This window comes from Salmo salar, unplaced genomic scaffold (assembly GCF_905237065.1).
Source record: "Salmo salar unplaced genomic scaffold, Ssal_v3.1, whole genome shotgun sequence".
In the NCBI taxonomy this organism is placed as follows: domain Eukaryota; kingdom Metazoa; phylum Chordata; class Actinopteri; order Salmoniformes; family Salmonidae; genus Salmo; species Salmo salar.
Genome location: NW_025548549.1, coordinates 389,581 through 413,254, shown reverse-complemented (window position 1 = coordinate 413,254; position 23,674 = coordinate 389,581). Strand labels below are relative to the sequence as shown.

Sequence of the window (23,674 nt, the reverse complement as noted above, 5' to 3'; positions counted from 1 at the left end):
CTACTAAAGAAGGATAGGTCTGCTGGACGGAGAAAGAAGCTCTGTGGCTGAACATTGTCATGAAAGAGGAGAAGGAAGACGCGTTCAGAGTGAAGGAGGAGGGGGATGTTACTGTAAAAGAAGAGGAGGAAGAGAAAGAAGAGGATGCAGTTTTTGGAGTGAAGAAAGGGAGAGATAACGGTCATATTGACAGAGGAGTCAGGAGATCTGATTACCACCAGTAAGTACTGTCTTAAAAACGGACTCTAACTGTCCAAAGGGTTTGAACGAATGTGTTGTTTTAAAGCAGCATACTGAAATTCTATACTTGAAAATGTTGTTCTGTACTCTAGGAATTTATGTTATAATATAATGTTAAAGCTACATTTAAAAATGGGTGATTAAAGCCCTGAATGCTGATTGGCTGACAGCCGTGGTATATCAGGCCGTATTCCACGGGTATGACAAAACATGTATTTTTACTGTTCTGATTACGTTGGTAACCAGTTTATAATTGCAATAAGCCACCTCTGGTTTGTGATATATGGCCAATATACCACGGCTAAGGGCTGTATCCAGGCACTCTGTGTTGTGTTGTGCATAAGGACAGTCTTTAACCGTGCTATATTGGCCATATACCACACTTCCTCTGGTCTTATTGCTTAACTGTGACATGTGTATACCATCAGAGTCCCTCCCACCACAAAATAACAACTTAATTGTCTCACAGAATGGCAAACAAGTTATAAATGAAACTTTTGACGTGTGTCTATTGTAGGCCTTGTGTAGAGTGTGTATACCAACAAAAAGCAGATTTCTAAATAATGTTGGAGAAATACATAAAATAAGATGCATTATTGACATGAAATGGACATGTGTTATGGGGAGACTGAACATATTAGCAAAAGGACAAGCGTTTTGGGGAGACTGAACATATTAGCAAACGTTTGTAAGTCTACAAAAAAACATAAAATAAAATAGCCATTTCAAGGAAAGGCTGAACTAAAGAATTATCATTTAGAAAGTATGGTAATTATTACTTTAGAGATGAAGTGGGACACCAACAAAATGTTATTTACATTGGATCAAATACAGCCTATAACATGACATGATCTATTATTATAGAGCTCTGATCAGCCTATAAACATGATCTATTATTATAGAGCTCTGATCAGCCTATAACATGACATTATCTATTATTATAGAGCTCTGATCAGCCTATAAACATGATCTATTATTATAGAGCTCTGATCAGCCTATAAACATGACATTATCTATTATTATAGAGCTCTGATCAGCCTGTAACATGACATTATCTATTATTATAGAGCTCTGATCAGCCTATAAACATTATCTATTATTATAGAGCTCTGATCAGCCTATAACATGACATGATCTATTATTATAGAGCTCTGATCAGCCTATAAACATTATCTATTATTATAGAGCTCTGATCAGCCTATAACATGACATTATCTATTATTATAGAGCTCTGATCAGCCTATAAACATGACATTATCTATTATTATAGAGCTCTGATCAGCCTATAACATGACATTATCTATTATTATAGAGCTCTGATCAGCCTATAACATGACATTATCTATTATTATAGAGCTCTGATCAGCCTATAACATGACATTATCTATTATTATAGAGCTCTGATCAGCCTATAACATGACATTATCTATTATTATAGAGCTCTGTTCAGCCTATAAACATGACATTATCTATTATTATAGAGCTCCGTTCAGCCTATAACATGACATTATCTATTATTATAGAGCTCTGATCAGCCTATAAACATGACATTATCTATTATTATAGAGCTCTGTTCAGCCTATAAACATGACATTATCTATTATTATAGAGCTCTGATCAGCCTATAAACATGACATTATCTATTATTATAGAGCTCTGATCAGCCTATAAACATGACATTATCTATTATTATAGAGCTCTGATCAGCCTATAACATGATCTATTATTATAGAGCTCTGTTCAGCCTATAACATGACATTATCTATTATTATAGAGCTCTGATCAGCCTATAACATGACATTATCTATTATTATAGAGCTCTGATCAGCCTATAACATGATCTATTATCTATTATTATAGAGCTCTGATCAGCCTATAAACATGACATTATCTATTATTATAGAGCTCTGATCAGCCTATAAACATGACATTATCTATTATTATAGAGCTCTGTTCAGCCTATAAACATGACATTATCTATTATTATAGAGCTCTGATCAGCCTATAAACATGACATTATCTATTATTATAGAGCTCTGTTCAGCCTATAAACATGACATTATCTATTATTATAGAGCTCTGATCAGCCTATAAACATGACATTATCTATTATTATAGAGCTCTGTTCAGCCTATAAACATGACATTATCTATTATTATAGAGCTCTGTTCAGCCTATAACATGACATTATCTATTATTATAGAGCTCTGATCAGCCTATAAACATGACATTATCTATTATTATAGAGCTCTGTTCAGCCTATAAACATGACATTATCTATTATTATAGAGCTCTGATCAGCCTATAAACATGACATTATCTATTATTATAGAGCTCTGATCAGCCTATAAACATGACATTATCTATTATTATAGAGCTCTGATCAGCCTATAACATGATCTATTATTATAGAGCTCTGTTCAGCCTATAACATGACATTATCTATTATTATAGAGCTCTGATCAGCCTATAACATGACATTATCTATTATTATAGAGCTCTGATCAGCCTATAACATGATCTATTATCTATTATTATAGAGCTCTGATCAGCCTATAAACATGACATTATCTATTATTATAGAGCTCTGATCAGCCTATAAACATGACATTATCTATTATTATAGAGCTCTGATCAGCCTATAACATGACATTATCTATTATTATAGAGCTCTGATCAGCCTATAACATGACATTATCTATTATTATAGAGCTCTGATCAGCCTATAACATGACATTATCTATTATTATAGAGCTCTGTTCAGCCTATAACATGACATTATCTATTATTATAGAGCTCTGATCAGCCTATAACATGACATTATCTATTATTATAGAGCTCTGATCAGCCTATAACATGACATTATCTATTATTATAGAGCTCTGATCAGCCTATAACATGATCTATTATTATAGAGCTCTGTTCAGCCTATAACATGACATTATCTATTATTATAGAGCTCTGATCAGCCTATAACATGACATTATCTATTATTATAGAGCTCTGATCAGCCTATAAACATGATCTATTATTATAGAGCTCTGATCAGCCTATAAACATGACATTATCTATTATTATAGAGCTCTGTTCAGCCTATAAACATGACATTATCTATTATTATAGAGCTCTGATCAGCCTATAACATGACATTATCTATTATTATAGAGCTCTGATCAGCCTATAACATGATCTATTATTATAGAGCTCTGTTCAGCCTATAAACATGACATTATCTATTATTATAGAGCTCTGATCAGCCTATAACATGACATTATCTATTATTATAGAGCTCTGATCAGCCTATAACATGACATTGTCTATTATTATAGAGCTCTGATCAGCCTATAACATGACATTATCTATTATTATAGAGCTCTGATCAGCCTATAACATGACATTATCTATTATTATAGAGCTCTGATCAGCCTATAAACATGACATTATCTATTATTATAGAGCTCTGATCAGCCTATAACATGACATTATCTATTATTATAGAGCTCTGATCAGCCTATAACATGACATTATCTATTATTATAGAGCTCTGATCAGCCTATAACATGACATTATCTATTATTATAGAGCTCTGATCAGCCTATAAACATGACATTATCTATTATTATAGAGCTCTGATCAGCCTATAACATGACATTATCTATTATTATAGAGCTCTGATCAGCCTATAAACATGACATTATCTATTATTATAGAGCTCTGATCAGCCTATAAACATGACATTATCTATTATTATAGAGCTCTGATCAGCCTATAAACATGACATTATCTATTATTATAGAGCTCTGTTCAGCCTATAAACATGACATTATCTATTATTATAGAGCTCTGTTCAGCCTATAAACATGACATTATCTATTATTATAGAGCTCTGTTCAGCCTATAAACATGACATTATCTATTATTATAGAGCTCTGATCAGCCTATAAACATGATCTATTATTATAGAGCTCTGCTCAGCCTATAAACATGACATTATCTATTATTATAGAGCTCTGATCAGCCTATAAACATGACATTATCTATTATTATAGAGCTCTGATCAGCCTATAAACATGATCTATTATTATAGAGCTCTGCTCAGCCTATAAACATGACATTATCTATTATTAAAGAGCTCTGTTCAGCCTATAAACATGACATTATCTATTATTATAGAGCTCTGATCAGCCTGTAAACATGACATTATCTATTATTATAGAGCTCTGCTCAGCCTATAAACATGATCTATTATTATAGAGCTCTGCTCAGCCTATAAACATGACATTATCTATTATTATAGAGCTCTGATCAGCCTATAAACATGACATTATCTATTATTATAGAGCTCTGATCAGCCTATAAACATGATCTATTATTATAGAGCTCTGCTCAGCCTATAAACATGACATTATCTATTATTATAGAGCTCTGATCAGCCTATAAACATGACATTATCTATTATTATAGAGCTCTGATCAGCCTATAAACATGATCTATTATTATAGAGCTCTGCTCAGCCTATAAACATGACATTATCTATTATTAAAGAGCTCTGTTCAGCCTATAAACATGACATTATCTATTATTATAGAGCTCTGATCAGCCTGTAAACATGACATTATCTATTATTGTAGAGCTCTGCTCAGCCTGTAAACATGACATTATCTATTATTGTAGAGCTCTGCTCAGCCTATAAACATGACATTATCTATTATTATAGAGCTCTGCTCAGCCTATAAACATGATCTATTATTATAGAGCTCTGATCAGCCTATAAACATTATCTATTATTATAGAGCTCTGCTCAGCTTATAAACATGACATTATCTATTATTATAGAGCTCTGATCAGCCTATAAACATGATCTATTATTATAGAGCTCTGCTCAGCCTATAAACATGATCTATTATTATAGAGCTCTGTTCAGCCTATAAACATGACATTATTTATTATTATAGAGCTCTGATCAGCCTGTAAACATGACATGATCTATTATTATAGAGCTCTGCTCAGCCTATAAACATGACATTATCTATTATTATAGAGCTCTGTTCAGCCTATAAACATGACATTATCTATTATTATAGAGCTCTGCTCAGCCTATAAACATGACATTATCTATTATTATAGAGCTCTGTTCAGCCTATAAACATGACATTATCTATTATTATAGAGCTCTGATCAGCCTGTAAACATGACATTATCTATTATTATAGAGCTCTGATCAGCCTGGAAACATGACATTATCTATTATTATAGAGCTCTGATCAGCCTGTAAACATGACATTATCTATTATTATAGAGCTCTGATTAGCCTGTAAACATGACATTATCTATTATTATAGAGCTCTGCTCAGCCTATAAACATGACATTATCTATTATTATAGAGCTCTGATCAGCCTGAAGACATGACATTATCTATTATTATAGAGCTCTGCTCAGCCTATAAACATGACATGATCTATTATTATAGAGCTCTGATCAGCCTATAAACATGACGTTATCTATTATTATAGAGCTCTGATCAGCCTAGAAACATGGCATTATCTATTATTGTAGAGCTCTGTTCAGCCTATAAACATGATCTATTATTATAGAGCTCTGCTCAGCCTATAAACATTATCTATTATTATAGAGCTCTGATCAGCCTGTAAACATGACATTATCTATTATTATAGAGCTGTGCTCAGCCTGTAAACATGACATTATTTATTATTATAGAGCTCTGCTCAGCCTATAGACATGACATTATCTATTATTATACAGCTCTGCTCAGCCTATAAACATGATCTATTATTATACAGCTCTGCTCAGCCTATAAACATGACATTATCTATTATTATAGAGCTCTGCTCAGCCTAAAATACGACATTATGTAGCCTGGCAGGTAGGAGCCAGTAACCGAAAGGTTGCTGGATCAAATCCCCGAGCTGACAAGGTAAAAACGCTGTCATTCTGCCCCTGAGCAAGGAAGTTAACCCACTGTTCCCTGGCTGCCGATGACGTGGATGTCTATTAAGGCAGCCCCCGCACCTCTCTGATTCAGAGGGGTTGGGTTAAATACGGGACACACATTTCAGTTGAATCCATTCAGTTGACTAGGTATCCCCCTTTCCCTATTGTAGAGCTCTGCTCAGCCTATAAACATGTGAGAAAGATTAGATTTTATGTTCTACATTATTATTATTATTAGGGCAGCCACCAAGTTTTTATTAAATTATGTAATGTTCTGAAAACTGACTTCAGGTTTTTGAGGAATCTAGCCTCACAGGAAGACAGTTTTATTTTATGGAGGTTTAATTCAGTTCTCTGTTTAATATTGAACTAAATACTCTGTCTTTGGTAGGAGAGGGACCAGACTCTCACTCTGACAGCGGGGAGACTCCTTCAAGGGAACCAGACCCAGAGACGCCCAAACCAGCGAGACAACACCACTGTTCCCAGTGTGAAAAGAGTTTTAAGTGGTTAAGGAACCTGAAAGTACATGAGAGAACGCATACAGGAGAAAACCCTTACGAATGCTCCCACTGTGGAAAGAGTTTTACCAAGTTAGGGAACCTAAAAGAGCATGAGAGGACACACACAAGAGAAAAGAGTTTCCAATGTTCCCAGTGTGGAAAGAGGTTTACCCAGTTACGGTACCTGAAACAACATGAAGAAATACACACAGAAGATAGGAAGACCTACCACTGCTCTCAGTGTGGAAAGATATTTACTGGGTTAGGGAACCTGAAAATACATATGAGAAGACACTCTGGAGAGAAGCCGTACCACTGTTCCCACTGTGTAAAGAGTTTTACTCAGTTAGGGAGCCTGAAACCACATGAGAGGGGACACACTGGAGAGAAGCCTTATCACTGTTCCCACTGTGGAAGGAATTTTAGGTGGTATGCGAGCCTGAAGGAGCATGAGAGAATACACACAGGAGAAAAGCCTTACCACTGTTCCAATTGTGAAAAGAGTTTTACCCATCGAGGGGAGCCTGAAAGCGCATGAGAGAATACACTCAGGAGAAAAGCCTTACAAATGTTCCCGATGTGAAAAGAGTTTTACCCGGTTAGGGAGCTTGAAAAAGCATGAGAGAACACACACAGGAGAAAAGCCTTTCCAACATACTAATACACAGGAGGAGAAGACATACCACTGCTCTCATTGTGGAAAGACATTTTCCCAGTCAGAGGACCTGAAATCACATGAGAGAATAGAGAGGCTGTGTTCTGACTTATGTTTTTGATTGAGAAATTGTGTTTTTGTTCATTCTACATTAAATAATATTGTATGAATGAAATCATACTGAAAAATAGGTCTACATGTTTTTCCCAGCTCAAGACATGATCATGTCGAAAATCGGATTAAAAGAGTAAAAAAAATGTTTTGATTATGAACTTAAGATTGATTGAATGCAAGTGTAAACCCCTAAATGTTGTTCACTATATCATTGGGATATTTCAAACATGTTAATTATTAAATATATTGATATTAGTATTTCTTCATTCAGATTGTCATTGTAAATGCGTATTGGTTCTCAATTGACATATCTGATTAAATAAATGTGAAATAAAGTAAATGCCATATTATTTTTGGGAAGTCTATTTGGTTCTATGTTGGGACTATAAGAATATTTTGAAGATAAATACACAAGGCAGAGTATGAGAGAGACAGAGGACGAGAGGTCAGTACAGTACTAACAACCAATGGAAATAGTGTTTTTCCTGTAATAGGGAGTTATTGATCAGTGGTTCAGCAACATGGGAGGATGTAGATGTACACTACCGTTCAACAGTTTGGGGTCACTTAGAAATAACCTTGTTTTTAAAAGAAAGCCATTTTTTGTCCATTAAAATAACATCAAATTGATCAGAAATACAGTGTAGACATTGTTAATGTTGTAAATGACTATTGTAGCTGGAAACAGATGATTATTAATGGAATATCTACATAGGCGTACAGAGGCCCATTATCAGCAACCATCACTCCTGTGTTCCTATGGCACGTTGTGTTAGTTAATCCAAGTTTATCATTTTAAAAGGCTAATTGATCATTAGAAAACCCTTTTGCAATTATGTTAGCACAGCTGAAAACTGTTGTTATGATTAAAGAAGCAATAAAACTGGTCTGCTTTAGACTAGTTGAGTATCTGGAGCATCAATGTAACCTCTCAAATTCATAGACAGGTGTCGCGTCTATTTTTACCCAAAAGTCGTTTTTTACCTGGAGACTGTAGTGCTACTTTCTCAAAATGAACATAAATGCTGTAGGGGGAGGGTTCTGGTGTTTTACCAGGAGACTGGGGCCGATCCCCATTTAGGAATGTATGTCTTGCTTACTCACACTCTGCATGTGTTGATACCTGGCTGAAAACCCTCACAGTTGTTGGCCAACAGATTTTGTCATGGAGTTTTCATTCAATAGGGTTTAGAGTACATTTCATCTTAAGCCATTCTTTTAAATACGGTAATACCTTTAATTAGAATGTTGTGCCTTTAAATACCTTTTCATTCTCATTTTGTTGACGGACTCAATAGAATACACGGAGTCAGAAACTAGGGATCAATTCAAGAAAGTCATCATTCGTCTCTGTTTCAACACCAACTGGTAGATTTAAAAATACTCTGATCTTGTAGATTATTTAGGTACATTTTAGGGTTAGGAAAGTATGTATGAATCATAAAAACAATAGTCCTATAAATCTACCCTAATTCTTACTAATCATGGAAGTTTGATGACAACGGCCCAATCCTACATTTACATAAGTGTTCAGACCCTTAACTCAGTACTTTGTTGAAACACCTTTGGCAGCGATTACAGCCTTGAGTCTTCTTGGGTATGACACTACAAGCTTGGCACACCTGTATTTGGGTAGTTTCTTCCATTCTTCTCTGCAGATCCTCTCAAGCTCTGTCAGGTTGGATGGGGAGCATCGCTGCACAACTATTTTCAGGTCTCTCCAGAGATGTTTGATCGGGTTCAAGTCCGGGCTCTGGCTGGACCACTCAAGGACAACAGTGCAATAATATGTAACAACTTCACAACAAATACACACATCTAAAGTAAAGGAATGGAATTAAGAATATATAAATATTTGGACGAGCAATGTCAGAGTGGCATAGACTAAAATACAGTAGAATAGTATAGAATACAGTATATATATATGAGATGAGTAATACATAGACAGATACAGTAGAATATGATAGAATACAGTATATACATATGAGATGAGTAATACATAGACAGATACAGTAGAATAGTATAGAATACAGTATATACATATGAGATGAGTAATACAGTAGAATACAGATACAGTAGAATAGGATAGAACCTAGTCTGTTCATTATATACATCTACATGATGTATTGTTACACCATGTAGGAGCAGTATAGACCTAGTCTGTTCATTATATACATCTACATGATGTATTGTTACACCATGTAGGAGCAGTATAGACCTAGTCTGTTCATTATATACATCTACATGATGTATTGTTACACCATGTAGGAGCAGTATAGACCTAGTCTGTTCATTATATACATCTACATGATGTATTGTTACACCAACACAAAAAAGGAAATTATATTATTTTATACTAATACAATTGCTCAGAGAAAGAGATTTAGTTTAAAATGTAATTCTCAAAAGGTTGGGGTCTGAATTATTGCCACCCATGTTTTCAGTACTCCAGCACCCTCCCCTTGGGAGGATAACGACACTGAAATGTTTAATGAGATTAGAGAACACATTGGGTGGGATCTTAGACCCTTCCTCCTTACAGAATCTCTCCAGGTCCTTGATTTATTTAGTCTGCTCTTATGGACTGCCCTGTTCAATTCAAACCACAGATTTTCAATGGAGTTCAAGTCCGAAGACTGAGATGGCCATTAAAAATGTTGATTTTTGTGCCCAATTAACCATTTCTTTGTGGATATTGATGTGTCTTGCTGGAAGATCCTCTTATGGCCAAGTTTCAGCCTCCTAGCAGAGAGGTAACCAGGTTTTGGGCTAAAATATCCTGGTAGAGGGTAAAGTTAATTTATTTATTTCATACAGTAATTTTTGCTCATCATTATCAAGGGTACCAATAACTAGGTGCTTATTTTGATATCTAGTTATTTGACTGAATCAGAAATACAGATGTGGAGTAGATGTAGAGTTTGTTTTAAATTATCATAAAAAATCTGAACTAATCAAACACTTGTTGCTCTTTGTACTTGTTGATATAATATTCATATTTAATGGAGAGAAAAAAAACGTTTCCCTAAACTGCTTTATAATATTATAATTCAATGAAGAATAAAAATAGTTTTCCCTCCTCAACTGCGTTTCCTCCCTCCAGACAGCAGATGGCGATATGTGTCTTTCAGGCGATGTTTCTAGTGTGACGTATAATCTAGTGGACGGAACGCTTCTTCAACAACTGCAGCCACCTCGGTAGCTCGCTAGCCGACAAAGTCGGAACATTCAAGTTCTTTAGACAAATTCGTGTTGTATTTGCCACTATACTTTAAACGTAGTTATGTGGAAACAACTAGCTACCCCATTTAATTTCATATTTACGTTGTAAGTCAACTATCTGGCTGGTTAAATTAGCACTAGTCTAGTCGCTAATGCTAACTAGTTATTATCCCCGACCATGAGTTCACTAAACTACTCTCCTCCTGCTAAAGATGAGGTCTGCAGGACGGAGAAAGAAGCTCTGGGGCTGAACGTTGTCGTGAAAGAGGAGAAGGAAGAGGAGGCTGTTTCAATACAACAACAAGTAGAGGGTGAGGCTGTTACAGTGAAAGAAGAAGAGAAAGACGTTACAGAGAAAGAAGAGGAAGACGCCTTCAGAGTGAAAGAGGAGGAGGATGTTACTGTGAAAGAAGAGGAGGAAGATGCAGTTTTTGGAGTGGAGGATGAAGTGAAAGAAGATGAAGACGTTTTTGAATGAAGTATGAAGAGGGGGAGATTACTGTCACATTAGAGGAGGACGAAGAAGAGAAGACTGGAGATCTGATTAACACCAGTAAATACAGTGAGTACTATCTAATAAAACAGGGGCATTGATCTGATTAACACCAGTAAATACAGTGAGTACTATCTAATAAAACAGGGACATTGATCTGATTAACACCAGTAAATACAGTGAGTACTATCTAATAAAACAGGGACATTGATCTGATTAACACCAGTAAATACAGTGAGTACTATCTAATAAAACAGGAACATTGATCTGATTAACACAAGTAAATACAGTGAGTACTATCTTATAAAACAGGGACATTGATCTGATTAACACCAGTAAATACAGTGAGTACTATCTAATAAAACAGGGACATTGATCTGATTAACACCAGTAAATACAGTGAGTACTATCTAATAAAACAGGGACATTGATCTGATTAACACCAGTAAATACAGTGAGTACTATCTAATAAAACAGGGACATTGATCTGATTAACACCAGTAAATACAGTGAGTACTATCTAATAAAACAGGGACATTGATCTGATTAACACCAGTAAATACAGTGAGTACTATCTAATAAAACAGGGACATTGATCTGATTAACACCAGTAAATACAGTGAGTACTATCTAATAAAACAGGGACATTGATCTGATTAACACCAGTAAATACAGTGAGTACTATCTAATAAAACAGGGACATTGATCTGATTAACACCAGTAAATACAGTGAGGACTATCTAATAAAACAGGGACATTGATCTGATTAACACCAGTAAATACAGTGAGTACTATCTAATAAAACAGGGACATTGATCTGATTAACACCAGTAAATACAGTGAGTACTATCTTATAAAACGGGGACATTGATCTGATTAACACCAGTAAATACAGTGAGTACTATCTTATAAAACAGGGACATTGATCTGATTAACACCAGTAAATACAGTGAGTACTATCTAATAAAACAGGGACATTGATCTTTTATTTTATTTATTTTTTATTTCACCTTTATTTAACCAGTCTGTTGGGTCCATACTGTGTTGATTAACGTTGGGTTCTGGTCCCTGAGTAGAGGGTCAGGAAACCCTGTTCTGATGGGTCTGTTGGGTCCATACTGTGTTGATTAACGTTGGGTTCTGGTCCCTGAGTAGAGGGTCAGGAAACCCTGTTCTGATGGGTCTGTTGGGTCCATACTGTGTTGATTAACGTTGGGTTCTGGTCCCTGAGTAGAGGGTCAGGAAACCCTGTTCTGATGGGTCTGTTGGGTCCATACTGTGTTGATTAACGTTGGGTTCTGGTCCCTGAGTAGAGGGTCAGGAAACCCTGTTCTGATGGGTCTGTTGGGTCCATACTGTGTTGATTAACGTTGGGTTCTGGTCCCTGAGTAGAGGGTCAGGAAACCCTGTTCTGATGGGTCTGTTGGGTCCATACTGTGTTGATTAACGTTGGGTTCTGGTCCCTGAGTAGAGGGTCAGGAAACCCTGTTCTGATGGGTCTGTTGGGTCCATACTGTGTTGATTAACGTTGGGTTCTGGTCCCTGAGTAGAGGGTCAGGAAACCCTGTTCTAATGGGTCTGTTGGGTCCATACTGTGTTGATTAACGTTGGGTTCTGGTCCCTGAGTAGAGGGTCAGGAAACCCTGTTCTGATGGGTCTGTTGGGTCCATACTGTGTTGATTAACGTTGGGTTCGTTCGACATGGCGGCCGACTTTTTTATTTTTTAAAGTTGAGTCAACTGACTGATCACCTTGCATCGTGTGTATAACTGCTCGATATTATTTGTACATCAGTCAGTCGCAATTTACCCATGGTACATCAGTTTTGATGCTCTCAAACACGGCCGTTCATCCAGACATAAATCTATCGTTGTAGAACATCTGACATGTAGAAGAAGGAATCCCATCCGAAGGCTGTATTTATCAAGCGTCTCAGTAGGAAGGCTGGTCTCAGATCAGTTTTAGATGTATAGGTGGGATCTGTTCCTAGGTCAGAGCTCCTACTCTTATCAAGCGTCTCAGTAGGAAGGCAGGTCTCAGATCAGTTTTAGATGGACAGGTGGGATCTGTTCCTAGGTCAGAGCTCCTACTCTGATGAGACTTTATATTTATTTCACCTTTTATTTAACCAGGTAGGCTAGTTGAGAACAAGTCCTTTAATTAACCATGTTGGCTAGTTGAGAACAAGTCCTTTATTTAACCAGGTAGGCCAGTTGAGAACAAGTCATTTATTTAACCAGGTAGGCTAGTTGAGAACAAGTCCTTTATTTTAACCAGGTAGGCAAGTTGAGAACAAGTTCTCATTTACAATTGCGACCTGGCCAAGATAAAGCAAAGCAGTTCGACAACATACAACAACACAGAGTTACACATGGAGTAAAACAAACATACAGTAGAAAAAGAAGTCTATATACAATGTGAGCAAATGAGGTGAGATAAGGGAGGTAAAGGCAAAAAAGGCCATGGTGGCAAAGTGAATACAATATAGCAAGTAAAACACTGGAATGGTAGATATGCAGTGGAAGAAAGTGCAAAGTAGAAATAGAAATAATGGGGTGCAAAGGAGCAAAATAAATAAATTAATACAGTAGGGGAAGCGGTAGTTGTTTGGGCTAAATTATAGATGGGCTATGTACAGGTGCAGTGATCTGTGAGCTGCTCTGACAGCTGGTGCTTAACGGGATTGGTTGGACAACAACCAGTGAGATAGCACGGCGCGAAATTCCCCCCCAAAAATTCTCAAAATTTTCATTCAAGTATTATACGGCATTTTAAAGATACTCTACTCGTTAATCCAACCACATTGTTCGATTTCAAAAAGGCTTTACGGTGAAAGCAAAACATTAGATTATTGTAGGATAGCACCTTAGCAACAAAAAAAAGCAATTTTCCAAGCACGGATAGCCATCACAAAACCAGATATACAGCTAAAATTAAGCACTAACCTTTGACAATCTTCATCAGATGACACTCCTAGGACATCATGTTACACAATACATGCATTTTTTGTTCGATCAAGTTCATATTTATATCCAAAAACCCAATTTTTACATTGGCGCATGACGTTCAGAAAATCGGTGAATGGGCACATTCATTTACAGAAGAACTCATAAACGTTGACAAAATGTATAACAATTTTGTGGGGGTGCTTTGCTGCAGGAGGGACTGGTGCACTTCACAAAATAGATGGCATCATGAGGGAGGAAAATCATGTGGATATATTGAAGCAACATCTCAAGACATCAGTCAGGAAGTTAAATCTTGGTCGAAAATGATTCATCCAGATGGACAATGACCCCAAGCATACTTCCAAAGTTGAGGCAAAATGGCTTAAGGACAACAAAGTCAAGGTATTGGAGTGACCATCACAAAGTCCTGACCTCAACCCTATAGAAAATTTGTGGGCAGAACTGAAAAAGTGTGTGCGAGCTATAAGGCCTACATTCTGACTCAGTTACACCAGCTCTGTCAGGAGGAATGGGCCAAAATTCACCCAACTTATTGTGGGAAGCTTGTGGAAGGCTACCCAAAACGTTTGACCCAAGTTAAACAATTTAAAGGCAATGCTACCAAATACTAATTGAATGTATTTCCTACTTCTCACCCACTGGGAATGTGATGAAAGAAATAAAACCTGAAATAAATAATTCTCTACTATTATTCTGACATTACACATTCTTAAAATAAAGTGGTGAACCTAACTGAGCTAAGACAGGGAATATTTACTAGGATTAAATGTCAGGAATTGTGAAAGATGTAGTTTAAATGTATTTGGCTAAGGTTTATGAAAACTTCCGACTTCAAATGTATATTGCAATATATTTCAATCTCTTTTTCCATTTTTAAATTAAATATTACTTCTGGCAACCCGCCTCACCCAATGTGATACGGATCTGCAATTTTTTTAGACCTTATAGCTAGAACCTCCATCAGAAGCTAGCCATCAGAAGCTAACCAGCTAATTAGCTACTAGCTATTTAGTCCTTGTTAGCCACTGCTAGCGGACCATTACACCGGATAATCGCAGCTAGCTAGCTGCTACCGAGTGGCCCAGCCCATCTCCCGGCCTGCTCAGTGGACTCTATGATCACTCGGCTACACAGCTGATGCCTCCTGGACTCTTCACTAACACAACTAGAAGCCACTACATCACCGGATTCCTGCCGTAAGCTCTGGACCTTTGCACCGGAGTGGCTATAGTGGCTAACACCCTTGTCCCGAAGCTAGCACCAGTTAGCCTTGAGCCGGGTGTATCTCCCGGCTAGCAAACAAAATTACTCCAGCTACAAAACCTCTTTTGCCAATTGGCCTGGACCCTTTGTCGACACAGAGCCCCAACGATCCATCACGACTGGTCTGCCAATGTAATTCCGTCCGATGTGCCCTCAACTGGCCTTTGCCAGACGTCGGTGACGCCCTTGTCCCGAAGCTAGCACCAGTTAGCCTCAAGCCAGGCGCGTCTCCCGGCTAGCATAGTAACGACTACCTAACGGCTTCCCTGGTTCATATATTGCTGTTCACTGGACCCTATGATCACTTGGCTACATAGCTGATCCCTGCTGGACTGTTCATTAATCACGGTACTCTGTTTTGTTTATCTGTCGGCCCCAGCCTCGAACTCAGGCCCTGTGTGTAGTTAACTGACCCTCTCTGCCCATTCATCGACACTTTACCTGTTGTTGTTGTCTTAGCTGATTAACTGTTGTCTTACCCGTTGTTGTCTTAGCTAGCTATCCCAATCAACACCTGTGATTGCTTTATGCCTCGCTTTATGTCTCTCTAATGTCAATATGCCTTGTATACTGTTGTTTAGGGTAGTTATCATTGTTTTATTTTACTGCGGAGCCCCTAGTCCCACTCAACATGCCTCAGAGAGCTCTTTTGTCCGACCTCCCACACATGCGGTGACCTCACCTAGCATAACTGGTGCCTCCAGAGATGCAACCTCTCTTATCATCACTCAACGCCTAGGTTTACCTCCACTGTACCCGCACCCTACCATACCCCTGTCTGTACATTATGCCTTGAATCTATCCTACCACACCCAGAATTCTGCTCCTTTTATTCTCTGTTCACAACGCATTAGACGACCAGTTCTGATAGCCTTTAGCCGTACCCTCATCCTACTCCTCTGTTCCTCGGGTGATGTAGAGGTTAACCCAGGCCCTGTGTGTCCCCAGGCGCTCTCATTTGTTGACTTCTGTAACCGTAGAAGCCTTGTTTTCATGCATGTTAACATCAGAAGCCTCCTCCCTAAGTTTGTTTTACTCACTGCTTTAGCACACTCCACCAACCTTGATGTCTTTGCCGTGTCTGAATCCTGGCTTTGGAAGGCCACCAAAAATTCTGAAATTTCCATCCCCAGCTACAACATTTTCCGTCAAGATAGAACTGCCAAAGGGGAGGAGTTGCAATCTACTGCAGAGATGGCCTGCAGAGTTCTATCATACTTTCCAGGTCTATGTCCAAACAGTTCGAGCTTCTAATTAAAAAATTAGCTCCCAGCTGTACCCAGCTGTACCCTGGACACCATATGTGAATTGATTGCCCCCATCTATCTTCAGCATTCGTTCTGTTAGGTGACCTAAACTGGCATATCCTTAACACCCCTGGCCATCCTACAATCCAAGCTAGATGCCCTCAATCTCACACAGATAATCAAAGAACCTACCAGGTACAACCCTAAATCCATAAACATGGGCACCCTCATAGATATTATCCTGACGAACTTGCCCTCCAAATACACCTCTGCTGTTTTCAGTCAGGATCTCAGCGATTACTGCCTCATTGGCTGCATCCGTTATGGGTTTGCAGTCAAACGACCACCCCTCATCACTGTCAAACGCTCCCTAAAACACTTCTGCAAGCAGGCCTTCCTAATCAACCTGGCCCTGGTCTCCTGGAAGGATATTGACCTCATCCCGTCAGTAGAGGATGCCTGCTTGTTCTTTAATTATAATTTCCTCACCACCTTAAATAAGCATGCCCCTTTCAAAAAATGTAGAACTAAGAACAGATATAGCCCTTGGTTCACTCCAGACCTGACTGCCACTCGACCAGCACAAAAACATCCTGTGGCGTACTGCACTAACAGCTCCCCACCCCCCGCAGCTACTTCCCCAAGCCTCCCCAGCTTCTCCTTCACCGAAATTCAGATAGCTGATGTTCTGAAAGAGTTGCAAAACTTGGACCCGTACAAATCAGCTGGGCTTGATAATCTGGACCCTCTCTTTCTAAAATTATCCGCCGCCATTGTGGCAACCCCTATTACTAGTCTTTTCAACCTCTCTTTCGTATCGTCCGAGATTCCTAAAGATTGAACGCTTCGCGGTCATCCCCCCTCTTCAAAGGGGGTGACACTCTAGACCCAAACTGTTACTGACCTATATCCATCCTGCCCTGCCTTTCTAAAGTCTTCGAAAGTCAAGTTAACCTCTTACATCTAGACGTTCCGCTAGCGGAACACCTGCTCTAATATCCAATGATGGGCGTGGCGCGAAATACAAATAACTCTAAAATCCGAAAACTTCCATTTTTCAAACATATGACTATTTTACACCTTTTTAAAGACAAGACTCTCGTTAATCTAACCACACTGTCCGATTTCAAAAAGGCTTTACAGCGAAAGCAAAACATTAGATTATGTCAGCAGAGTACCCAGCCAGAAATAATCAGACACCCATTTTTCAAGCTAGCATATAATGTCACAAAAACCCAGAAGACAGCTAAATGCAGCACTAACCTTTGATGATCTTCATCAGATGACACACCTAGGACATTATGTTATACAATACATGCATGTTTTGTTCAATCAAGTTCATATTTATATCAAAAAACAGCTTTTTACATTAGCATGTGACGTTCAGAACTAGCAAACTTCCGGGGAATTTACTAAATTACTCACAATAAACGTTCACAAAAAGCATTACAATTATTTTAAGAATTATAGATACAGAACTCCTCTATGCACTCGATATGTCCGATTTTAAAATAGCTTTTTGGTGAAAGCACATTTTGCAATATTCTAAGTACATAGCCCGGCCATCACAGGGCTAGCTATTTAGACACCCGGCAAGTTTAGCCTTCACCAAAATCAGATTTACTATAATAAAAATGGTCTTACCTTTCCTGTTCTTCGTCAGAATGCACTCCCAGGACTTCTACTTCAATAACAAATGTTGGTTTGGTCCCAAATAATCCATCGTTATGTCCAACAGCGGCGTTTTGTTTGTGCGTTCTAGACACTATCCGAATGGTAAATCAGGGTCGTGCGCATGGCGCATTTCGTGACAAAAAAATTCTAAATATTCCATTACCGTACTTCGAAGCATGTCAACCGCTGTTTAAAATCAATTTTTAAGCAATTTATCTCATAGAAAAGCGATAATATTCCGACCGGGAATCTGCGTGACTGTAAACAGAGGGAAAAACAGAAAGGCGGGGGCGGCCAGTGCTCGAGCCTAAGCCCTTTGTCCTCTGATAGACCACTTAGCAAAAGCGCTCGTGTGTTTCAGCCAGGGCTTTGAATTACGTCATTCAGCTTTTTGCCGCCTTCTGAGAGACCATGTGAGCCGTAGGAAGTGTCACGTTAGAGCAGAGATCATTTGTAATGGATAGAGATGGCAAACAAGTTCAAGAAATGGTCAGACAGGGTACTTCCTGTACAGAATCTTCTCACGTTTTGGCCTGCCAAATGAGTTCTGTTATACTCACAGACACCATTCAAACAGTTTTAGAAACTTTGGAGTGTTTTCTATCCAAAGCTAATAATTATACGCATATTCTAGTTTCTGGGCAGGACTAATAATCAGATTAAATCGGGTACGTTTTTTATCCAGCCGTGAAAATACTGCCCCCTAGCCATAAGAGGTTAACAAACAGATCACTGACCATTTTGAATCCCATCGTACCTTCTCCGCTGTGCAATCCAGTTTCCGAGCTAGTCACAGGTGCACCTCAGCCACGCTCAAGGTACTAAATGATATCATAACCGCCATCGATAAAAGACAGTACTGTGCAGCCGTCTTCATCAACCTGGCCAAGGCTTTCGACTCTGTCAATCACGGTATTCTTATCGGCAGACTCAATAGCCTTGGTTTCTCAAATGACTGACTCCCCTGGTTCACCAGCTACTTCTCAGACAGAGTTCAGTGTGTCAAATCGGAGGGCCTGTTGTCCGGACCTCTGGCAGTCTCTATGGGAGTACCACAGGGTTCAATTCTCGGACCGACTCTTTTCTCTGTATATACCAATGATGTTGCTCTTGCTGCGGGTGATTCTTTGATCAACCTCTACGCAGAAGACACCATTCTGTTTACATCTGGCCCATTCTGTTTACACTGTGTTTGCAAACCTCCAAACGAGCTTCAATGCCATACAACACTCCTTCCATGGCCTCCAACTGCTCTTAAACGCTAGTAGAACTAAATGTATGCTCTTCAACCGATCGCTGCCTGCACCCGCCCATCCAGCATCACTACTCTGGACGTTTCTGACTTAGAATATGTGGACAACTATAAATACCTAGGTGTCTTGCTAGACTGTAAACTCTCCTTCCAGGCTAATATTAAGCATTTCCAATCCAAAATGTAATCTAGAATCGGCTTCCTATTTCGCAACAAAGCCTCTTTCACTCACGCTGCCAAACATACCCTCGTAAAACTGACTATCCTACCGATCCTTGACTTTGGCGATGTCATTTTCAAAATAGCCTCCAACACTCTACTCAGCAAACTGGATGCAGTCTATCACAGTGCCATCCGTTTTGTCACCAAAGCCCCATATACCACCCACCACTGGGACCTGTATGCTCTCGTCGGCTGGCCCTCGCTACATATTCGTCGCCAAACCCACTGGCTCCAGGTCATCTATAAGTCTTTGCTAGGCCGCCTTAACTCAGCTCACTGGTCACCATAGCAACACCCACCCATAGCACGCGCTCCAGCAGGTATAGCTCACTGGTCATCCCCAAAGCCAACACCTACTTTGGACACATTTCTTTCCAGTTCTCTGCTGCCAATCACTGGAACGAATTGCAAACATTTCTGAAGTTGGAGACTTATATCTCCCTCACTAACTTTAAGCATCAGCTATCTGAGCAGCTTACCGATCGCTGCAGCTGTACACAGCCCATCTGTAAATAGCCCATCCAACTGCCTACCTCATCCCCATGTTTTTATTTACTTTTTCTGCTCTTTTGCACCCCAGTATTTCTACTTGCACATCATCATCTGCACATCCATCACTTCAGTGTTAAATTGTAATTACTTCGCTACTATGGCCTATTTATTGCTTTTCCTCCGTACTCCAGATTTTTCTATTGTGTTATTGACTGTTCGTTTGTTTATCCCATGTGTAACTCTGTTGTGTTTTTGTCGCACTGCTTTGCTTTATCTTGGCCAGGTCGCAGTTGTAAATGAGAACTTGTTCTCGACTGGCCTACCTGGTTAAATAAAGGTGAAATAAAAAATAAAATCTTAACTTTATTGACAACACCCAAATGGATACTGTCATTAACACGGTTCTTCAATAATTACACACAATTCATAATACTGTAGCAAATATTATATTAAACAGGACATTCAAATGAGCCTTACAATTATAATCCAAAGTAGTGTGAAATGTACTCATAAGCAACCTGGAAATGGAGGTTACTCCCCTGAGTTTTCCCCCATTCACATTCAGAATACATTGTGAAAAACTAAAATCTTTGCTCACCATTTTTGCTCCTGGCAGATATACTACATCCATAACTATCGGTTTCCTCATTAGCAGGGAGGAGTTTCTGCAATCAAATTGCCCTCGTGCTGCAATTTTAGCAAACACAGAAAGGGGCCTATATTGGAGACCAATTAGTCGTCTGGCACACTGCTTAGAGTTTCAACAACACGAATAACTTATTTCTAGCCTACAATCATCGATGTTACTACGAATGTGAAAAGAAGACAAAATATGACTATTCCTACTCATTTTAAGACAATTGTCAAATAATTTTAACATTCATTACAGACGTCAATTGTTGTACAACATCATGGCTCCACTGTTGGCATCACCTTTTACAGTGGATTTCCGCTGTTGTGGGCCTTTAATCATCTGTCTGACTTTGTTGTTCACACAGGAGAGAGACGTGACTATCGTGGATCCTCTGGGGAGCCTCAACAACCTCGTGATGCTGAAGAGGCAGAGAAGAGTCTCTCCAGATCAGAACACCTCAATAAACACCTGCAAAGACCCACAGGGAAGAGAACTCACTGCTGCTCTGACTGTGGGAAGAGATTCACCTCATCAGGCATTAAAATTCATCAGAGAACACACACAGGAGAGAAACCTTACAGCTGTGATCAATGTGGGAAGAGTTTTACTTCATCTGGCTCTCTGAATCTACACCAGAGAACACACACAGGAGAGAAACCTTATAGCTGTGATCAATGTGGGAAGAGTTTTGGTCAATCTTGCCATCTGACTCAACACCAGAGAATACACACAGGAGAGAAACCTTATAGCTGTGATCAATGTGGGAAGAGTTTTGGCCAATCTTGCCATCTGACTCAACACCAGAGAATACACACAGGAGAGAAACCTTATAGCTGTGATCAATGTGGGAAGAGTTTTGGTCAATCTAGAGAGCTGACAGTGCACCAGAGAATACACACAGGAGAGAAACCTTATAGCTGTGGTCAATGTGGGAAGAGTTTTGGTCATTCTGGACAGCTGACAGTGCACCAGAGAACACACACAGGAGAGAAACCTTACAGCTGTGATCAATGTGGGATGAGTTATACTACATCTGGCTCTCTGAATCTACACCAGAGAACACACACAGGAGAGAAATCTTATATCTGTGATCAATGTGGGAAGAGTTTTGGTCGATCTTGCCATCTGACTCAACACCAGAGAATACACACAGGAGAGAAACCTTACAGCTGTGATCAGTGTGGGAATAGTTTTACTACATCTAGCCAGCTGACTTTACACCAGAGAATACACACAGGAGAGAAACCTTATAGTTGTGGTCAATGTGGGAAGAGTTTTTGTCAATCTGGCAATCTGACAGTGCACCAGAGAACACACACAGGGGAGTAATCTTATAGCTGTGATCAATGTGGGAAGAGTTTTGGTCAATCTAGCCAGCTGACATTACACCAGAGAACACACTGTATTGTATATATACAATAAATGTATTGGAGATGAGTTTTGTTTGGGCTCGTTCCAAGGGGACGAGAGTTCTAGAAGCTAGTGAGTTTTAGGATTCTATAGAAAGAGAAAGGATAAAAAAGTATAATTGTATATTATTATTTAGAAATACGTGTAGCCAGTAGACACCATGTTTATATTGTAGAAGGTGAAGCTTTGTAGATGATTACGTGAAATGGAAGTTGTAGAGATACTCTGAATGATTGGCTATGAAAAGCCAACTGACATTTACTCCTGAGGTGCTGACCTGTTGCACCCTCGACAACCACTGTGATTATTATTATTTGACCCTGCTGGTCATCTATGAACATTTGAACATCTTGGCCATGTTCAGTTATAATCTCCATCCGGCACAGCCAGAAGAGGACTGGCCACCCCTCATAGCCTGGTTTCTTCCTTGGTTTTGGCCTTTCTAGGGAGTTTTTCCTAGCCACCGTGCTTCTACGCCTGCATTGCTTGCTGTTTGGGGTTTTAGGCTGGGTTTCTGTACAGCACTTTGAGATATCAGCTGATGTAAGAAGGGCTTTATATAGACCTACTGTAGGACCCATAACAACAACATAGACCTACTGTAGGACCCATAACATCACCTAACAACAACATAGACCTACTGTAGGACCCATAACTTCACCTAACAACAACATAGACCTACTGTAGGACCCATAACTTCACCTAACAACAACATAGACCTACTGTAGGACCCATAACATCACCTAACAACAACATAGACCTACTGTAGGACCCATAACATCACCTAACAACAACATAGACCTACTGTAGGACCCATAACTTCACCTAACAACAACATAGACCTACTGTAGGACCCATAACTTCACCTAACAATAACATAGACCTACTGTAGGACCCATAACTTCACCTAATAACATAAACCTACTGTAGGACCCATAACTTCACCTAACAACAACATAGACCTACTGTAGGACCCATAACTTCACCTAACAACAACATAGACCTAGGACTATATATTAAATATCTCAGGTGAAACATGGAAACTAAAATGTCTTTGTCATGACATTTCATAACCTGATCACCAGATCATTTTGTGAATAATCCCACTAGGCTACTCTGTAATGTGTTGTCATTCTAAATGTCCTGAATAAAGGAAAATAGCTCTGTGTGTTGTACAGTAGCCTATCCATCAAGGAACAGTTCTCTACACATTATGAGGTAAGTATCTCTGTGTCAAACAGACTAATGAGACCCTACAGTAAATCAAGCAGACAATAACACATTATAAACATCAATTTGTTAGGGATGTTGGATCCAACGTGGAGCACGGC

General features: G+C 38.9%; 1 pseudogene; it reads left to right on the top strand.

Moving 5' to 3' along the window:
- The first annotated feature begins 174 nt into the window (after positions 1–174).
- LOC106602536 (zinc finger protein 135-like) lies at positions 175–22,166 on the top strand (annotated as a pseudogene).
- The last annotated feature ends 1,508 nt before the right edge of the window (positions 22,167–23,674 follow it).